Raw genomic sequence first — 14,739 nt, 5'->3', positions numbered from 1 at the left:
TTTTTATTAAGGGTGACATTGGTTAATAAAATTATATAGCTTTCTAGTGAACAATTCTATGATACATCATCTGTATATTGCATTGTGTATCCCCTACCGAAAGTCAAATCTTCAGAAAATATATTTTACAATTATACTTTTTCTCTAACAGTTGTAACCCCACCTGCCTGCATCCTCAGGGTTAAAACCCTGCTAGTACTACTAAGCTCTTCCATCTTTTCTCCCTGACAGTATACATTTTTTGAGCAGCCTCTCTTCATTTAAATTCAGTTTAATAAGGCAATTCATCATGGATTTCCGCTAGCTATTCTATTTTTAATCTCTTCCAAATCTAATCATAATTTCACACAACTGCTATGTGTTTGTGAACAATTTATCAAATAACTCCTTGCTCAGAAGCTACAGTAGTTCTCTATTGGTTAATAGAGAATATTCTTTAATTCACCTGTTGAACAAGTGGTTATTAACTTCCTGCCATTTTTCAGGCACTGTTTTCGCCTCTCATAAAACTGTCATAAACAAGATCTTTTATGGAACTTAAATTCTAACATAAATATAAACAAACAAACTAGGAATTAACAGACAATATTAAGCGATATAAGGAAATAAAATAAGACAATGTGTTAGAGAGTGCCAGGTTAGCTTGTTAGCTTTTTGGAATGTTTTTCAAGATAACATATTTGAATTGATACCTTGATAATTAGATCTGGAGCCAAAAAGGCTTTATTTAGCCAAGGGAAGAGGGTGGAAATAAGCCTAGCCAAGCAGGGGAACAGAAAGAAGCCTAGTGTACCAGGTAGTTCAAATATAGTGAACCCGGAGGAGGAGTGTCTGAATATGAGTTTGGATAAGGCAAAGGCTAGAACGCTGAGGGCCAGGGGTGCCTTCACACGGGAGTACCTTCCACCTTCATTTAGTGGAAAGTAATTAGGAATTTTAATTAGGGAATCTGACATTCATGCGCAGAGATCACTGGCAGTTCTGTGTGAACCAGTTAGGAGACTATGCAAAAATCCAGACTAGAGAGAAGGACTGTTTAGACTAGAGCAGTGATGGATATAGTTGATCACATTTTGAAATTCTTTAAGGCCTTTAGTCATATCCTATTTTATGAATCTCACTTCTTTTTTTCTGTGACACATACTCTTCATCAGCGTCATATGTGGAGGGATGATTTCTTGCTTGTGATAATGATAAAATCTATTTGTCTAACAGAAAATTTTTTTTTCAAAGTTCTTTGACCTATTTTGTGTCAAGAACAATATTAATCTATAATTTAATTAAACAGTGTTCTTAGTGTTAAATAAAAGACAGAAATTTAAAAATCGAAGCTTTTAGATTAACATTTGTAATGAAGATTGATGCTTTAATGTACTTTTCTACATTGACATGTAAGAATTTGATAATGTTACTTGATTCTTTGGATCAAAACAAAGTGACGCACAACGTTTTTAAATCCAAACTGCTTCAGAAGTTGTCTGTGAAATTTAAATGTGAAGCCTGGGTAAATGCCTCAGGTGCACTGACCACTGCTTTGGGAGTCCAGTGTGGGGTGCAGAGGTGAAATGGAGCGGGGTGCTGTCCAGGAATAGAAGGCATTCATACATTCCCACATGTTGGAGAGGAAACATTCCCTGCGTAGTGAGGCCTAAATCAGCCATGCAGTCTGCTTGTCCCCACAGGCACAGCTGAGTGGGTCTCTGCTCTTGAAATTAGGTACAAAAATATAAAAAATAAATATATTTTTAAAACAACATTAAACACTAAGCAAGTTTATTGAGAAAAAAAAAGGACCAAAGAAGAAACCGCTCAAAATCTTTAATAAACACAAATAGGAAATGATAGAATCCATTAAGTTCCTCTCCATGTCATTTGTCATCATTAATGAAAAATTACATTTCTCTATTGTTTCATGAGTAGAATATTGAGTTTAGTTAGCCTTTTAGAATAGAGAGAGTTTTATGTGCATGTGTTTATGATTTTTTTTTGTTCTTCCTCAAAATCTCTCACATGACACATGTAAGCAAGGTAATATTTCAATCCTGATTTCTCCAGTAGGTAACCACTCCATAAATAATTCTACTAGAAGAGAAAAAAGAAAGCCTATGCCCTCACTAGGAGGTAGGATTATGTTCTACATCACCGTATCAGTAGAATCCTGGCTAGGAGAAAAAAAAATGTAGGTGGGAGAATAGTTATTTGATAAATTAAAAATAACATCACCACTTTTCCAAGACACCATTTCATTGTAGCTTTGATATGTAACCAACATAAAATAATTGACAATGGTTTTGAAGAGAGCCATGGATGTGCCAATTTTTCCTTTATTTGTTCAGTAAATATTGTTAAGTGGCCAACTGTACACTTTATGACCACAGAGGTAGAGTTGTGGGAGGAGGAGAGAAGTAGCCCCTTATGTACCACAATGGATCAATAGATGCAGGCATTCATATCATAAAGGTTCACAGGTACAAAGCCAGTCAAAGTCACATAATCCAAACGCCCTCTCTCAATTTTCAAAATCCTCAGCACCTTGTTCTTCAGTCTCCATAATCTTAGTGGTTCAGCCTCATCACCATCCTATTGGTACTTTCTTTTCAGGGATGCTTACTAATATTGTTTTGCTTTAAGTGGCAGAGTATGAGGTTTCAGGGAAGTGAAACCAAAGGAAATAGTGCTGATGACTGCAGAGGGAGTCTTGTTGCAGTTCAAATTAACTTTTTTTATATTATATTATAGTTGAATTAATTTAACATGAGCTACACAGCTTGCAGTATCAGAGCTGCATCTTACTTTGTCATTATTGTCATCCTGCAAATGCACATGCTCTCCGCCCTTCTCATAAAACTGCACAGTCATAGCCGTCTTCTTTGTTTCATTTCCAACTTACCAACTCTTAAGAATATTTCCCTGTACTCATTCAAAATTATATTTCACCAAGCAGGAAAGCTTTTTTATGAATAGTAGATAGGGTTTACTTTTTTCTCTACTAAAAATATGACATGCTCTCATTTCCTAAGTAAAATATGAAAATCATCATCTTAAATGTACAGCTGAGCTGTCAAGAAAGTAAGGAAAATCCTCAGGTCCCACAGGATGTGGGATTGCAAATACAGAGTGAAGCAAGCATCAAGCATCACTGCCTGAGGCCGTCTGCTGGTCTCAGAAGCCTAGACGTTTAGCTTCAGCAGTATGCAGGCCACAGGAGAAAAGAATCAGGCACCTTCAAAAATAAGACTCTGTAGTAGAGATTCTTGCAAAAAGGAGGACCCCAGAAAGACCCATGCTACATTTATTTTTGTGGATAACAGTAAAAGAGGGAATGTTCTCCAAGTCATTTTATGGAACTGGTATAACCTTGGTATTCAAATCAGACCTGGAATACAATAAGAAAAGTTACAGGCCGTGTTCACTCGTTTGTAGATAGAAAATTACTAAACAATATAAGATAGTATACAGCAATGTATAAAAAGACAATATATTATGACCAAGTAAGGTTTATCCAAGATATTCAAGTTTTGTTTAATAGCAGATTATTAAATGTATAGTAGCTGAATAAAGAAGAAAAATTATATGAGCATTTTAATAAAATTCAATTAATAATATTTAAACTCATTAGTCATTTTTGAAAAAAAATCCTAGTCTATCAGAAAGACAAATATCTTAACTTCATAATTTTATATAACAAAAACTTAGAGAAAATGTCATGCTTAATGGTAAAACTTACACATTAAGGCCATGAATGAGAAAATATCTCTGTTATACGTAGCATTGTTTTGAAGATTCTGAACAGCACCACAAGATAAAAAAACATAAAAGCAATTAATTTTTGGAAAGTAGGAAACAAAACTTTCATTGCTTGAAGATGACACACACATCTACATAGAAAACTCAAAAATATTTTCAAACAAATTATTAATTTTAATAAGTGTACTTAGAAAAAATACTGGATAAGATTAATATATAAACTCTATTGAGTTTCTATATTTTAGCAACATGAGTTATACATGTAATTTGATAAAAATGAAGAACTCAGAATCTTTATAAGAGTATAAGAATAGCTGAAACCGGTTTGGCTCAGTGGATAGAGTGTAGGCCTGCGGACTGAAAGGTCCCAGGTTCGATTCCGGTCAAGGACATGTAGCTGGGTTGCGGGCACATCCCCAGTGGGAGATGTGCAGGAGGCAGCTGATCGATGTTTCTCTCTCATCGATGTTTCTAGCGCTCTATCTCTCTCCCTTCCTCTCTGTAAAAAATCAATAAAATTTATATAAAAAAAAGAGTATAAGAATAATCTATAGAGATAATCTATTAGGTTATATTTGTGTCATTTATTGAAAATTAAAGAAATTAACTGAAAGCATTTAAGGAAAAAATAAATGAACTTATGTACCATTTTGATGGATAGGATGATCCAATGTAAATATATCAATTTTCTCTAAATTGATCTCTAGGTTCAATATAATTATAGAATTTTTTAAATAAGTTATTTATTGATTTTAGAGAAAAAGGAAGGGAGAGAGAGAAACATTGATGAAAGAAACATCAATCAGCTGCCTCCTGCACACCACCTACTGGGGATCAAATCCACAACCCAGGCATGTGTCCTGCCTGGGAATCCAATCAGTGACCTCTTGGTGCATGGGACTACACTCAACTGAGCCACACTGGCCAGGGCTATCATTTTAGAATTTTTATGGAAGACAAAGGAGAAAATAGCTAAGTAATCTTTAATAAAATAAACAAGATAGAGGTATTTACCCTACCAGATCATTAACTGATTTTAAAACTATAGTAATTAAAATAGAGTAATGTTGGGAGATCAAAGTACTTATAAAATTTAGGATGATAATAACTTTTGCAGAAGCGGGAGAGGAATGAGATGGAGGACAGTCAATAAGGAAATAATATTTGAACTGAATAGTAAATACAAGAGTGTTTATTTTTACTTATGTTAAATACTAGAGGCCCAGTGCATGACATTCGTGCATAGGGGATGGGTGGGAGGGATCCCTAAGCCTGACCTGCACCCTCTCCAATCCGGGAGCCCTCTGGGGCTGTCCTACTGATGGCTTAGGCCCACTCCCTGTGGTTCTATGCTGTCTGCAGGGCCTGTTTGGCTGCTCCCAGGTTGCCACGGGTGAAGGCCAAGTGGGCACTGCTGTGTGCTGTCTGGGGGGCCCGCTTGGCTGATCCCAGGTCGCTGTGGTGATGGCCAAGAAGGCCCTTCTCTCAGCAGCCACCCCCTGGGACTGGAGGACTCCAGCAGGGCTGGCTATGGGCGCTGCCATTTTGTGTCAGAGTGATGGTTAATTTGCATATTACTATTTTATTAGATATGATGTTACCTACATTGTAACATATGAATTATTTAATAATAAAACTGCTTAAATTTCATGTTAAAATAATATTAATATTAAATTATGCTTTATTCTTTTAATAACTACTTTAATATTGGCTCTCAGAAACTTTGAATCTTAGAATTAGGAGAGATATTAGAGGTAATTTTTCCTAATCATGATTCATAATCCAAGTACCAAAGGGGTTTTTAAAAGTATAGATGGCATGGCTCTTTTTAATCAGCATTCTGCTAAACCAGGTCTTGGGTCAGGGGATTATGGGGTAAAAAGAGTGATGATTGATAGTGTAGTACTCTGTTTTAAAAAACAAACATGCAGCCCTGGCTGGTGTGGCTCAGTTGGTTGAGCCTTGTCCTGTGTGCGAAAAGGTCGCCGGTTAGATTCTGGGTTGGGTTGCTGGATAGATCCCAAGTAGGGGCATGTTAGGAGGCAGCTAATCAATGTTGAATGTTTCTCTCTTTCCCTCTACCTTCCTCTCTCTCTGAAATCTGATGATCTCTGATTCTGATGATCAGTCAGTTTTCTAATTCTTCTTCTCCTGCAATATAAGACTTTTTTGCTGTACTATCATAATAGGCAGTCAGTCTGTCTCAACTTGTATATTTCCATTGGTAAGAAGCTCATTAAGCAATTCTACTAACATTATGTTTATATTTTTCAAAAGTGTTAGCAATGAGAAAAAAGAGAGGTACTTTTTGTATAGCTCTTAGCATTGTGCCTCATGCCTGGCATGTGGTAAAGACTAGAAATGTTAGTATTTCTATGTTTATTATAATTATAGTTATTGGTGATGATTCAATTTATAATTCCTTGTTATTTCCCAATTGGTCCTAGTTCTACTTTTTGGATCAACAGAGGACAGTTCCCTTTTCTCTGTTATGGTACTTTTCTTTAAACATTTAAAGGGTCTTATGTCATCTCTGAATTTCCTCTATTTGTTGCAAAATATTAGTAGTTCTTACTGTTTGGAGCTCAGCTGAGCTGGGGGAAAGAGAGAAGCTCAACTTCCAAGCATTAAGAATAGCTGATTAGGACTGAAGCGACCATTGACCGAGGCGGCGAAACCTGCGGGTTTAGTCCAATAACTTCATGTGCTAAAGACAAAGGTATAGACTTGGATATTGATGGAAATGAAGAGAAACCTAAATGAAAATTCAACCCGAAGTACAGCAGATACTGGAGACAGATATGACGGGAAGGAATCAAACTGCCATCACAGAGTTCCTCCTCCAGGGCCTGCCCATGGAGTCAGAGCGGAAAAACCTATTCTTTGTCCTGTTTCTGGTCATGTATGTTACCACCGTCCTGGGGAACCTCCTCATCATTTTCCTGATTCGCCTGGACTCTCAGCTCCACACGCCCATGTATTGTATTTGTTTCTCAGTAGCTTGTCCTTCTCTGACCTCTGCTTCTCCTCTGTCACAATGCCCAAGTTGCTGCAGAACATGCAGAGCCAAGTCCCATCCATCTCCTACACAGGCTGCCTGACCCAGATGTACTTCTTCATGCTTTTTGGAGACCTGGAGAGCTTCCTCCTTGTGGGCATGGCCTATGACCGCTATGTGGCCATCTGCTTCCCCCTGCACTACACCGCCATCACGAGCCCCAAGCTCTGTCTCTCCCTGGTGGCGCTGTCCTGGGTGCTGACCACTTTGGATGCCCTGTTACACACTCTGCTCATGGCCAGGTTGTGTTTTTGGGCTGGCAATGTAATCCCTCGCTTTTTCTGTGACATGTCTGCTTTGCTGAAGCTGTCCTGCTCTGACACTCAAGTCAATGAGTTGGTGATATTTATCATGGGAGGGCTCATTCTTGTTATCCCGTTCCGACTTATCATCCTGTCCTATGCACGAATTGTGTTGTCCATCCTTAAGGTCCCTTCTGCTAGAGGTATTACAAAGCCTTCTCCACTTGTGGCTCCCACCTGGCTGTGGTGTCACTGATCTATGGTACAGTTATTGGCCTATATTTATGCCCATCAACTGATAATTCTACTTTGAAGGAGATGGTCATGGCTATGATGTACGCTATGGTGACACCCATGCTGAATCCCTTCATCTACAGCCTGAGGAACAGAGACATGAAGGGAGTCCTGGGAAAAGTGTTTTTCAAAAAGAAAACTTCTTTTTCTGTATGATGGTAAAACTTAGTATTTTGGCATACTTTTGTTCAGTAGACATATTAAATTTAATACTGGGGTAATAATCCACACTTCCTTTTTTAGTGTTGATGTTTTTAAAAGAAATTACATTCTAAACAATTATACAGTAAGTAAAAGAGATGATGAGGAGGTGCATAGTTGAACTCAGAAACAGGATCTCAGTGACTTGTTAGCAAAGTCTTCCTTTTTATTATTGCAGGTGATCCTGAAGAAGCATTATTTAAAAACTTTGAACTGATCTATGTGTCTCCAGTTATTAAAGCAATAATTTATCATGTGTTTTTTAACCAAAACTCTGCTTTAAAAATATTTGTTCTCCCAAGTCAATATTGAATAAAACACAAACTTCTCACTCTCTTGATTACCTCTGCTAAGCTAGACTTTTTTGTTGTTGACTATAAATGCTTAACATATGTCTTCCTCAGCAAGTGTTCACAATACTCTCTCTTAGTATTGATTTTGCTGTGTTCCAGTGACTTTGAGTTGTTGTCTGTTAATTTTCATTTGTTTCCAGCAAGTTTTTTATTTCTTTCTTGATCTTGCTTATAACCCATTCATTGTTTAATATCATGCTATTTAGCCTCCGTGTGTTTGAATGTTTTTCGGTGTTTTTACTGTAGTTGATTTCTAATTTCACTCCACTGTGATCTGAGAACATGCTTGATACGATTTCAATCTTCTTGAACTTTTAGAGACTCGTTTTGTGTCCTGATATGTGTTCGATCTTTATGAATGATCCATGTGCATTGGAGAAGAATGTACATTCTGCCAAGTTGGGGTGAAATGTTCTATAAATGTCAATTAAATCCATCTGATTCAGTGTGTCCTAAAAAAAAAAAAAAGAATAAATGAGAGAGTTAAGACTTTCATCCCTTACTGTGATGGTATAAGCAAAAGTCTAAAACCAGAGGAAATGCTAACTCCCTCTGTTTTGATACACACATGGCATCCTCACAGTTGAGGGAGTCCAGACCAAAGGGCCTCAGCAGCACTGACCCTGAGGGGAGTGTTTGGGGAGGAGGCAAGAGGGAAGGCTCAGGAATGGAAAAGTACTGAGTCAGAGTGGGGCAAAGTGTCTTCAAGGTCTTCTGCTCCTCTCTGAGACCCTGAAGGCACCTCAGATAAAGAAACTAGGAATGAGGCACCAGGGCTGGGAATGTGAATATGTGAAAGAGCACGTCCCACCAGGGATCTGAGTTCTTGATTGCATTCTCTCCAGAGACTACAATGCAGTGGCTATGCAGCAAGTCTGATGCAGAGAGGGCAGCTTTCTCCCATGAGATCCGCCATGTAAAGCCTTCAGAATTGCTGGTGGTCAGGTCTAAAAAGCATTCATAGGTTTTTCACCAGGAGCCAGACTCCTCACTTACAACCATGTAGAGCAGGGGTCCTCAAACTATGGCCCGCGGGCCACATGCAAATACAAATATTGTATTTGTTCCCATTTTGTTTTTTTACTTCAAACTAAGATATGTTCAGTGTGCATAGGAATTTGTTCATAGTTTTTTTTGTTTTATTTTTTAAACTATAGTCCGGCCCTCCAATATCTGAGGGACAGTGAACTGGCCCCCTGTTTAAAAAGTTTGAGGACCCCTGATGTACAGTATGATTTGGCATGCATGCCCCTCGACTTTCTGAGCAGTCTGTATTGTAGGGCACAATAGCACAGGAAGGGAGTGTATTGTAGTAACATTCCAAAATCAGGGCACCAGTGAGGTGACAATGCAATCATTAAATCAGCTGAAATTACAGCTGTGCTTCTGAGAATTTATGACTGGCATAGGATTAAGCTAGGCATATCTAAAGACAAATTTCTCCAGCTGAACTATTAAGTTCTTACTTTGAGGGATCAGGGCATAATTTAATTATTCTTTTTAAAATTTTATTTTTCAATTACAATTGAGATCCAGCATTATTTTGTATTAGTTTCAGGTGTACAGCATAGTAGTCAGATAATCATAATACTTTACTGAATGGCCTCCTTTGATATTTCAAAAAACCTCCTGGTTGCACCATACACAGCTTTTACAATATTATTGACTATGCTAGGGGCCCAGTACACAAATTCATGCACCTTGAAAGGAACTGTGGGCTGCGATGCTGCAATAGGCACAGGGGTGGGTCTCAACCCATCCTTCATGCCATGCCTGGCCCCTCCTTCTACAGCCCTGGACCCCTGTCTGCTGGCAGCCCCACTTCTGCCACTGCCGCTCCCACGCACTGATGGCGCCAACCCCGCTCACACCCACTGATGGCTCGGAGCGATTGGGGCCAGTGCCAGCAGCAGGTGCGAGTGGGGCCGGCACCATCAGTGACTTCGAGCAGTGGCTGCTGCCCCAATCACCCCTCAGGACTGGGGGGAGTTGGAGAAGCCCTCAGGGGCAATTGTGGCTGGCAGCCGCCACTCGCACCCACTAATGGCGCCACGTGATCGGGACCAGTGCCAGGCACTCGCAGCAGATGTGCGCGGCAGCTCTGGCACAGCTGCGAGTGTGAGTGGGGATGGTGCTGGCAGCAGGTGTGAGTGCCGGGCGGGACTGCTGTGTGTGGAAGCAAAGAATTTTCAGTAACCACCAGAGGCTCACCCCAATGACAGTGACCAGCGCCCCGCCTTGTTCTGGTGCCCCTGCTCACCTGATCCACCATCCCGCCACTGCCAACGCCCACCATATTCCACACATGCACCATGGTGGTCAGTGCATGTCATAGTGATCGGTTGTTCCAGTTGTTCCACCTTTTGGTCTATTTGCATATTAGCCTTTTATTATATAGGATTCCCTATACTACAGAATACTGCTTTCACTATCATCTGAGATAACAGAATATAATAAAATCAATGATGCAGTATTAATGCATAACAGATTGGTTTTGTAGTGAAGTCAAAACTTAAAGGTACCAATAATCATGATGTTGTTATGCTCTTTACAAAAACTAAAAAATCACCATCCTAAAAATATCTATATATTTCTGTGTTTTTTGGGGAGTCCTCTAATAGTATTTTTTCTTCTCCTTGTGCTACTCATTCACTTGTTCTGCCTAATAAGTTGATCCCCTAAGACTCCTATCCCTTTTTCTCCAATCAAATTAAGTGTCCATTTACAGGAATAGAAGTTATTGCCTATAATAGCAAGGGCTTGGTTATTTATTTTTTCATTGGACTTATTCTGAACTCAGTTTTACCTTCTTAAAGCAGTTAAATGTAGCATAACATCCCTAAAAGAAAATAGTGATTGAAATTTTATATTGTCTCTTCAGACATTCAAGTGATTGATAGTTATGAAAGCACGGTCCATAAATCAGTGTTCATGGTATTTAAGGGCTCTATCACCTTGTTTTTACTTCCTAAAGAAAAGCAGATCATCCTCACAGTTCAGCAATAAAGCAGGATTAGGTAATAGGTAAAGGAAATGCCTGTCAGATATGATTCTGTTTAGACCAGACAGTAAATTGTGTTAAAAAGGTATTTGCAGCACTTGTCAACAACTGCAAGGTAAAAATGGGAGTTTCATGGTGTTTCTTTCTAATAGAGTGATTATAAGGACTCAAATCTTACTATGGTCAAACAATAAGATCTGGAAAATTACAACAAAATGAAACTACAAGGAAAAGGCTCTTGGCTTATAAAATTGCTCTGACAAGAATACAATTCATGAATGTCAGAAGCCTATAATGTGGTGACCTAGGTTATGTTTATTTGTACTGGGTTTGTTAAAATATAACCTACTTCTAATAAAAGCTGAGGTATCTGAAGTAGCAAGAATAATTCGGGCCCTAAATAAAAGTTATAACTAAAATTTTTAATCTCACAATATCAGAGAGGGAACATTCACATCCAATGTAATGAGCCAACTTAAAGTAGCAGTGGCACATTATTAATATCGATGATAGTTATAGTGATGATGGTGACCATTTAGAATTAGAGAAGAGAGGGAGGAACCAAGATGGTGGCATAGGTAAACACTGGTACTCACTGCCACCCACAACCACATAAAATTACAACTACCATACAGAACAACCATCATTCAGGATTGCCTGAAATCTGGCTGAATAGAAGTCCTACCCATAGAGAAGTAAAAAAGTACATTGAGACTGTTAGGAGGGGTGGAGGCACAGAACAGGATGATCCAACACACACATGTGGTATTTTTTTTAAATTGGGAGGAATATCTCTGCTGAAGATATCTCCCATCAGAACCAAGGGGTCCCAGCTCAGGGTTCCAGAGCTGGGAATAGATTGTGGCAGAGTGACGTGGAGGCTACAAGAGACCCAAAGAGTTCCTTTTAAAAGGCCAGCACACAAACTTACATGTTCCTTTCCCTCTGAGCTCTAGTGCTGGGCGACAGCATTGAGGGATCCAGGGACATACAGGGAGAAACTGGATTGTCTGGCATCAGGGCAGGAACTCCAGGGTGGCTTTCTCTCAAACGGGGGTGCTTGCAGGGGTCATTGTTCCTGTGCTGGGACTTCCCCTGTCACAGACCTCGCAGCCATATCTGAATTTCCATCAGCATGGCTCATACTGTTTGATCTACCCTGGTGATAACCTGAGACCCTTCCCCATCCAATTTACAGCCTCACCCAAGCTGTTTACAGTGGCTTTTCCATATAATGGTCTATCCTGGCTTAGCCTTCAGACTTTCCTAAAATCTCTCAAACAAGCAGCTCCTGGTATCAGTGTGCCCCATACCTATCAATAAGAATTCCAAGACCAAGCACTAGTACCAGCCTGCATTTCTTTACAACTTAACCTCACCAAGCCCAATATAAGTAGCAGCCACCTGCAGATCTCTTTTTAGTTCCTGCTGGGTGGCCCCAAGCAGTGGATGACTTTTCACCTCCAAGGAGTCCTTAGAGCTAGTGCACCTGGTGAACAGCTTCAGACTATGCCAGATTACAACTCTACATACCCACAAGCAAGACACTCAGGGATTAGACTCAGTGAGCACCAAAGACCCACTGAAGCAAGTCCTGCTCCATACGGTGTCTCCTGCACAGCAGCTCTTCCATTGTAGACACAGCTGGTCCTCACAGCCAGTTGACGTGGAGGTCAATTCCTCTCAGTAATACCAACAGCAATCAAAGCTCAACTACAAAAAGACTGTGCACACAGCCCATGTAGCTGCACACCTAGAGTGCTCAGCTCAGATGACTGGGGAGGCTGAGCCACTGGGCCTTCCAGGATACCTACTACACAAGGCCACTCTACCAATTCTAGGAAACATAGCATCTCTACCATCCATAGAAACAAATACGGGAAAGCAGCCAAAATGCGGAGACAAAGAAACATGTCACAAATGAGTGAACAGGAAAAAAATCTCAAGAAAAATAAGTAAATTAAATGGAAGCAAGAAAACTACTGGATATAGAGTTCAAAACAATGGTTATAAGGTTGATAAAGCTTCTTAATAAGAGCTTCAAGGGACTTAGTGAGACTTTCAAGGATCTTAGTAAAAATTTCAAAGATATGAAAAAAGACCAGTCAGAAATTGAGCATAAACTAACTGATATAAAGAATAATTTACAGGAATTCAACAGTAGAGTAGAGGATTCTGAGAATAAAATCAATGATTTAGAATATGAGGAAGCAAAAAACACCCAATCAGAAGAGCAAAAAGAAAAAATAATCCAAAAAATATGAAGATAGAGTAAGGATCCTCTGGTACAACTTTAAGAGAACCAACATTCGCATTATGGGGATACCAAAAGGAGAAGAGAGATAGCAAGATATTGAAAACCTATTTGAAGAAATAATGACAGAAAACTTTCCCTACCTGGTGAAAGAAATAGACTTACAAGTCCATGAAGTACAGAGAGTCCCAAACCAGAGGAACCCAAAGAGGCCCACACGAAGATACATCATAATTAAAATGCCAAGGGTTAAAAATAAAGAATCTTAAAAGCAGCAAGAGCAAAGCAGTTAGTTGCCTACAAGAGAGCGCCCATATGACTGTCAGCTGATTTATCAACAGAAAATTTGCAGGCCAGAAGGGAGTGACAAGAAATATTCAAAGTGATGAATAGCAAGGATCTACAACCAAGATCTACCCAGCAAAGCTATCATTTAGAATTGAAGTTCAGATACAGAGCTTCACAAACAAGAAAAAGGTAAAGAAGTTCTTCACCACCAAACCAGTATTACATGAAATATTGAAGGGTATTCTTTAAGAAGAGGAAGAAAAAGAAGAAAAAAGGTCAAAATACCAACAAGAAAATGGCATTAAATACATATCAACAATTGAATCCAAAAATCAAAATAAATGAACAAGGAATCTAATGAATAAAATAAACTGATGAATAAAATAGAATCAGAGGCATGGAAATATGGGACAGACTGATGAATCTCAGAGGGAACTTGGCGGGGGGTGGGGGGGCGGAGACAAGGACAGGAAGAAATTAATAAAAAATATTATATGTGTGTATGCATTACCTATGACACAGACAATAGGGTGGTGAAGATCTGGGGTGGGATGGGAACCAGTGGAGGGGAGAAATGGGGGGAGGGAAAGAGATATCTGTAATACTCTCAACTCTTAGCAATAAATATTTTTTAAAAAGAATTAAAGAAGAGAAAGGATAGGTGTGAAGCAATAAAGAATAATGATTAGAAGAGGGAAAGAAGGAGAAGAAATTATAGAAACAGAAATATGCCTACTATAATTTTACAGTTAACCAAGTATTTGAGAAGATGGGGTAATCTGTATAAGTTAAGTATCCAGGTAACTAAAGCACCTATTAAAGATACCTAAATAATTAATATTTTATTAGAATAAATTTGATTAAGTATCTTTCTAACAAGTAAAACATACATCTCTGACTTCTTAAAATATTCAGAACATTACATTTGTCTTTTCTTAAAATGGCTCAGGTCACCATTGTGATAAATCCCTGATGTAGTAGTTAGAAGGGTAAGTACGGAATCAGCCATATGTACTACCTGGTTTTAAAACTCAGCTCTGTACTTGCTAGTTGTGTAATTTTGGAGTAAGATACTTAACATCTCTGCACTTCAGTATGCTAACCTATAAAATGAGGATAACAGTAGTTTCATCTCACAGATTTATTATATTGACTAAATTAATTAATGTGCTTATAAAGCAGCTAAGATAGTATCTGGCACACAGTAAGATCTAATAAATAATTATTATTATTGGCCAATAAACGTTGTTTACTGACTCATTCATTCCCATAATATTTACTGAGCAACTATGTGCCAGGCA

At 38.8% G+C, this 14,739-nt stretch overlaps 1 protein-coding gene and 1 pseudogene across 1 annotated transcript in view; both read left to right on the top strand.

The window, feature by feature from the left end:
- Nucleotides 1-14,739, top strand: part of UNC13C (unc-13 homolog C) — a 523,285-nt gene that overhangs the window by 170,021 nt on the left and 338,525 nt on the right. The gene's annotated exons all lie outside the window — the stretch shown is intronic.
- Nucleotides 6,549-7,497, top strand: LOC132237003 (olfactory receptor-like protein DTMT; annotated as a pseudogene).

The sequence above is a fragment of the Myotis daubentonii genome, chromosome 1 (genome assembly GCF_963259705.1).
Source record: "Myotis daubentonii chromosome 1, mMyoDau2.1, whole genome shotgun sequence".
Taxonomy (NCBI): domain Eukaryota; kingdom Metazoa; phylum Chordata; class Mammalia; order Chiroptera; family Vespertilionidae; genus Myotis; species Myotis daubentonii.
This window is presented reverse-complemented; position numbering and strand designations above follow the sequence as displayed.